Consider the following 7,536-nt stretch of genomic DNA (forward strand, 5'->3'; position numbering starts at 1 on the left):
GGAAGGAATACGCAAGCCTGGATTTTATGACCCACTTGAATGCAAAATGGCTATCTTTCCAGCAAGGGTACATTTTCAGCAAACATTTTTGTTTTATTTAAATTCTTATTTAACTTGGAAACTTTCATGAGAAATAACCATAAGAGGGTAATATTCCCATACTGGATGCACTCCAGAGAAAGTTGAGCACACTGAAGTTTGACCAAAATTCATAAAACGTCAGGAATTTAGTGTCCCTAAATTCATAATGCCTTTACTTCATAAGAATTTAAGAACTTAAAGCTGATGAACTTGGGGACCTATAGATATGATTGGCTTACAGCTCTCATGCCCCCCTGACCATCCCTGATGTTTATGGGTTAGACATAAACATCTAGAAGGCAGCACGTTGCCCACCCTTGCTATACATCCTTTTCCTTCTGAGTTGAAGAGTAACACAAACACAAGGAAATCCTCCTTTGTGCAATGTGCAACTGATATGATGCTTGACATTACAAGATGTGGTGATGCCCACTAACTTAAGATTGCATTTAGAACTGATCAAAATTCATGAATGATCTCACCATCAATGGCTCTTAAGCCATGCCAGCTAAATAGAACTTTCATGGTAACAAGGAGTAGCTGAAATCCAGTAGCAAGTCACAACTGGAATTAGGCCTATTGAATCAATGTAACGTACAGAAGAATTAGCTCATCAAATCCCCACTGGTGGAATGGGCCTACTCTAGTTGCAATTTACTAATGGATTTCAACCAGTGTCACAATTTATGTTCGGTTTTCATACTATCCACAGGCATCTTGCTGGCTATTTGAAAGTAGTCTACTACACTGGAAGGGCCGTCAAGTCCTGAATTCAATTATTTGGCCTAACTACAGTAGACCCACTGAATGAATGGAAAGTTCAAAGTCAACACATAAGTTCCCTTGACTACACAGGTCTCTTCTAGTTGCTCTGGTGAGATCCAAGGCAAATGTGGCATAAAATGATGTGCCTCTACCCAGAACCGCAAGCCCTTTGCAAGCACAATCACTAACAATGACACAGTATGCAGTGTCAAGAAGTGGGTATTTATTTATTTATTTATTTATTTATTTAGTTATTTATTTATTTATTTATTTATTTATTTATTTCATTTATACCCCGCTTATCTAGTCAATTGTGACCACTCTAGGCAGCTTACAACACACATTATAAAACAATTAAATATATAACATATCACATAACATAATTCGCATAAATTTTAAAAAATAAAAATTTTCCCAAAGATGGCGAGAAACAGGGTATATTGTAGCAGAAAAGGAAAAAAGAATAATTAGGAATTAGCTGGAAAGGGGGAAGGCCTGCCTAAACATCCATGTTTTCAGTTGTTTCTTAAAAATACCCAGCGAGGGAGCTGCGCGAATCTCAGGAGGTAAGTTGTTCCAGATGCGAGGAGCCACTGCCAAGAAGGCCCGGTTTCTTGTTTTTTCCTTCCGGGCCTCCCTCGGCGTCCTGACTCGCATGGGTGACACAGGTAGAGTTGGGTGGGAGTAAGCGTTCCGCGAAGTATCAAGGCCCTAAACCGTTTAGGGCTTTAAATGTAAGCATCAAAACTTTGAAGTCAACATGGAACCGAATGGGCAGCCAATGCAGCGCGGCCAGGATAGCAGAGATGTGATGGTATCTTCTCGCTCCACTTAGGAGTCTGGCCGCTGCATTCTGCACCACTTGGAGTTTCCGTGTCAGCCTCAAAGGTAGCCCCACGTAGAGCGCATTACAATGGTCTAATCTTGAGATTACGAGCGCATGGACCAAGGTGGTGAACGCCCCCACATCGAGATAGGGTCGCAGCCGGGCTATCCGCCAGAGATGAAAAAAGGTGGTGCGGACCACCGACGCCACCTGAGTCTCCATGGAGAGCGCCGGGTCCAGATGGATCCCCAGACTGCGAACCCCACTCTTTGCGGCAAGGGTCACACCCCCAAATGAGAGGGAGTCACCCAAGCTGCCAACAGTGGGGGCACCCACCCTCAAGACCTCCATCTTGTCCGGGTTCAGCCTCAGCCCATTCTCCTGCATCCACTCCAGTACAGTCCCCAGGCAGCGCTGAAGTGACAAGATGGCATCACCTGCAGTTGGTGAAAAGGAAATGTAGAGCTGGGTGTCATCAGCATACTGATAACACGATGCCCCATATCCCCTGATGACCCCACCCAGCGGCCTCATGAAGATATTAAACAGCATTGGGGAGATAATTGACCCCTGTGGAACCCCACAATTGAGACTCCATGGGGCCAAGACACTCTCCCCAAGCTGTACTCTCTGGGGATGGTCCTCCAAGAAGGATCGGAGCCAGGCAAGCGCCAGGCCACCAATTCCCAGCTCGGAGAGCCTCCCTAGGAGGATACCGTGGTCGACGGTATCAAAGGCCGCCGAGATGTCGAGAAGGACTAACAGAGAAGTTTTTCCCGTCAGCATCCCTCAATAGGTCATCGTACAGGGCAACCAATACCGTCTCTGTTCCGTGGCGCGGCCTGAAGCCCAACTGAAATGGATCCAGGGCATCCATTTCTTCCAAGAGAGCTTGAAGCTGGTCAGCCACCAACCTCTCCACCACTTTGCTCATGAAAGAAACATTGGCGACGGGCCTATAATTGCCAATTTCGTCTGCTGCCAAACTAGGTTTCTTTATTATGGGCCTAATGAGTGTTTCCTTGAGGGCAGAGGGAAACCTGCCCTCGAGGAAAGACCCATCTATTATTACAGTGGCCCATTCTGTTGTTATCGGCCTGGCTGCTTTGATTAGCCAGGCTGGGCAAGGGTCAAGGGAGGAAGTGGTGGCTCAACAGCGGTCAAGGACCTTGGCCACTGAATCAGGCATGAGAGGCTGAAAGGTGTCAAATGTTACCGGGCAAGACGGAGTGCTGGACATCTCTGCTCAACTCACTGTGTTCAAAAAAGGAGAGAGGTCCTGGTGGATGGCCTCCACTTTAGATTTTAAAAAGGCTGCAAACTGGTCAGGTGAGAAACTAGGGGGAGGCCTATCACCAGGACCAGTTCTGGATAGGTCGCACACTATACGGAATAACTCTGTCTGCTAGTTGGACGCTTCGCTTATCCGGTTAGCGAAGTAAATTCGACAATCAGCCTTTACCTTAGACAGGTAAAGGTTAGTTACGACCCTGACAGCTATCCAGTAGGACTAACCTATGATATTTTGCTGCCTGAGGGAAAGGACAAAATGGAATCCTTTCTGCCCCAGCTTCACCCCAACCCCCTATTCCTGTATGGAAGCCAAGACGACTGGAAGTTGAATTTCAGTTCAATAAAGATGTGACAATTTCCTGCAACATGTGAAAGGAGACTTGCTTATGGGGTGCCAGGGAAGCCCACCTGCAACGCAACTCATGGCCTCCCCTCAACGTCTTCCCCACAAAGCAGACCCCGCTTGGAAAAAAAATAGTAGGGTTGGCCCTAGAACACAAACAGGGTTGAATATCCTCAGTGATGTGAAGCAACCCCCATCCCTGCTTTATCTCTTCCTGGACCTGAATGCCATCCGCAATACAAAGGAAAATATTATTCCTCTGGTGGAGCTGTCGAAAGGAACACTAGTGTAATGTAGGCAAAGCGCTCTTGACAAACTCTGTGGACACAAACAGGAAATCCAACCAAAACTAAGCACTGCATTGATTAGATAGGAAGGAGATAAAAGTACCGACTCGAATTTCCATCCAAATCAATGCACATAAAAAAGGATATCACCCTCACTCAGCCATGTTCTACTTTGTTGTCAGCAGAAGAGCTGGAAGATGGTTCTGAAAGCCCGCCTACCAATCAGTTCTGTATGGGTTGAATTCAGGACTGTTCCTATAACATTCTCTTTTCCAGCCTGGTGCTGAACATCTTGGACCTCAAGTACTCCATCTACGCAGGGATGCACAGCCCAGTTGGAAACAGATGCTCGGATTTCACCTCAAGAAACCAGTATGTCCTAATGCACTGAAGTGATAAAAAGTTTGGCAAATCCTTCATATCAATCAAAGGCAGGCAAATGTAGCTCTCCAGATGTTAGACAGCAACTGCCAATATAGGCAAAGATGTAGAGTTGTGGGAGTTCCATTCCAACATCTGGAGGGCCACCATTTCCCCATCACAGATATGAACAGTACGTTCTAGTACACAATGAACCAGCCAAAGGTAGCAATTCATTATCGTCTTTAAATGGAACATTTCTGAAAAGTTTGTTTAAAAGCAAAAGACAAAACCAAATGCCTTCAAGCACATTAACAAGGGTTGCCAAATAGATGCATGAAGCTGCTATATGTAAAGTTGATACCTTTTGACCAAGACCATCTACCTTGATTGGCACGAAAGTTGCAAGTCTGCATGGCATGGAAGCACACCACCATTACTTTATTTTATTTATTTATTTATTTATTTGATTTGTACACCGCCCATCTGGTCTATAAGACCACTCTAGGCAGCTACAACACGCTTCAACAGTCACAAACTGAAGACCTGAGCCTGCCATGCTGGGCATTAAAAATGATCTTCGGTCCAATGGTAACAAGGAAAAGCCATACAGAAATAATGAAAGCAAGTCAAACAGAGAAACCTTGGGCTCTCACAGTTGTCAAAGGTTGTGAGAACAAACTCCAAAAGGAAAACAACATGTGAGGAAGTACCAACACACCATTTAGAAGCACAGTTTTTTTTTCAATTGAGGCAGAGGTATTTGTAAATTGATCATTTTATAGCAAAAAGAAAAAAACAGGAAAAGAGGCAACCGACTGAAGTATCTGATGGACTTCCCTCTCTCTCTCTTTCTGTGCATCATAACCTAAAAGGGGCTTCTTACCCAAAATAAAAAAATATTTTTAATTCTTTTCAATGATGGTAGGATTTTGGGTAAGGGGCTATAGGGTTGGGGGAGCAGATATGGATAGGGAAAGGGTGAAATTCCAGAGAGTGATAGTACATTTACATCAACTTATACAATTATACTAGAAAGAGAGATAAAAAGGAGAACAACAAAATTTCCAGTACTACTATGTTTATTAATCTATCTTTTTCTTAACTGGACCTTCACATTCTTCTTTAGTCTATGCTTACCAGGTTATCTTTCAAGTTTGATTATGAAATTATTACCTCTATATGCACCAAACATAATAAAAGTCTCCTCCTGTGTTTTACGTTTCCCACACTATTTAAAAACATTTTTATATTTTTTAAAACATTTTGTTGGTATTGTGTACCATCAGTAAATCATATATCACCTATAAAACATCTTATCTGCATTTTCTTTAATAGTCACTGATTTTTGATCATTAATACTGTATTCTTCTACCATTTTATACCCATTATATCCTACAGTCTTTGACATTTTGTTCATTTAGTCCATTTTTGCCGTTTATGTTTTTTTTTCCCTCCTCCTTGATCCTCTTGTTTCTATAGTGCACTTTCCTTTAGAGCTTCTCGCTTGCTCTTCTGTTTTAGTCGAGCTTCTTTCTGCCTCTGGTCTTGATGACCCATTTGATTTCTCCTCTTCTTGTTTCTCATCTGCTTTTTTCTGCACATCCACTTCTCTTTTGTTTTTATAAAATCTTCTGCCTTCATTTTTGAGTTAATATAATAACTCTGCTCCTAGAATTCAAAGAGAACACTTTCAGGCACCAACTACTTATACATAATTGAGTTTGAGCTCAGGAGGATGTCAACGCCGCATATTGTCTCCTTTTCGGTCTTATTTGCCACAGAATGTTTAAAGATCTTAATTTCTGTATATTTTATATTAAGTTCCTTGCCTTGTATATTTCTTAGAACTTTATCTCAAAAGACATTTCTCGTAAATTTAAAATGAATTTCTTTGGGGAGATTTTTATTCTGGTGTATGCTGTATTAATTCTTCGTGCTGTGTCTATATTTTGTAGAACATCCTCTAATCCAGGGGTGGGCAATTAATTTCTATAGGGGGCCACATGAAAAATCTGAACTGTGTTCGGGGGCCGAACCAACTTAAAAATTAAAAGATAAGCAACAGATCAACTTTAGACAAAAAGCTATGAATGGTTTTGATGTTCAACTTGTTCAGTGAGAGAAATCCAGTCTGTCTTGGGCTTGAACAAGTGCTTGAACACCAGACTGGAGCGACGATTGGCGGGTTGGACAGGAGCGGCTCGCGGGCCGTATGTGGCCCTCGGGCCACACTTTGCCCAAGTCTGCTCCAATCACATCTCCATGAGCGATGATAAATAGGTAGTATTCACTTATGCTGTATCTTCTCCTTTTTGTTCTGGTAGATCAAGGAATCTAAGTATGGCACTGGCTCTTTCCATTGTAGATTTAACAGAGAAACTTCATATTGCTTTCTTTACTGTTTTAGGTCTCCCATCTCAGTATACAAGGTCTTCAGTCTTGCTGCCATTCTTTTGATGTCTCATCTATTCTGACTATTTGTTTTTTTATTTTCTGTAATTTGATTTTTAATATCAGTCATTTGCATCCCTAAATCTTTCATTTGAACACATAGCTGAACCATCCCTCCTTGTAGTTGCTGTAGCCCTGTTGATAACATCTCTTGAATACAGTACTCTGTTGCCAGTCCTTAAATGATTCTTGCCCTAATATTGCAGATTCTGTTCTGGTGTCGGTAATCTTCAAGTTCTCTTTTTTCTCCACATTTTGTCACCATATTGATTCCCCCCCCCTTCTTAAGTAAATAAGGGATGCTGTTTAAGTCTTCTATCAGCAGATGTTGCTGTAACCTTACTTTCCTTTCTCAGTTTTATTTACATGTCAGATCCAAGAGGGGTGCGTGGAGCTTCCCTCCGGGTAGAAAGTTCTCACAGTTGCCAAATCACAATAAAAATGTAAAAGATCTGCAGTGTATTAAAGTAATTAGGATTTAATATTTCAGATAGACACTTTGCTGACTCTTTATATCTGTCTCTTTTCTGTGTAGTTATTTGGGTCCATGGAGATTTTCCTTACATAAACAGATATTTTAACTCACTCAGTCTCTGGTTGAGATATTTTCACCATCCTTTTGCATTCTCTCATTCTCTACTTGGGGTGTTCCCAGTTCTTTGCCAAGATGGCTTCCTCCTCAGTCCGTGAACCCAGATGTGACTTTGGAGGGGGAACCAGCCTACGCTGATCTCATTCCTCCCGTCATCTCTGCTGCTTTAGATGTCACTTCTCCTAGCAGTGTCCTTTCCTCTGCCTTCTTTTTGGCGGGGCTGGAACCAAGGGGTCCCGATCAGTTTCAGGAGTTTGCCTGAAACCCAGCCAATTCTTGCTGCGATGAAACCCTGCCCCTAAAAGGGATTTCTTAATGCAACAGTAGACTCAAGGATCTGGTTTGGACTTCTGTGTAGGCCTGGCACAGACATGGGAACTGGTCTATTTCTGTATACATAACACAGACTGAATGAGAGACTCAATCCTCAAGTGAGGAGTCCCTACTTGTAAAATCCATCAGCTGTGAAAAAGCCTGGGACAGACTGTGCCACCAGGTCCTACTTCTATGTTTTTCGGCACATAGGTTCCTTCAC

Source organism: Pogona vitticeps, chromosome 2 (assembly GCF_051106095.1).
Source record: "Pogona vitticeps strain Pit_001003342236 chromosome 2, PviZW2.1, whole genome shotgun sequence".
NCBI classification, from domain to species: Eukaryota; Metazoa; Chordata; class Lepidosauria; order Squamata; family Agamidae; genus Pogona; species Pogona vitticeps.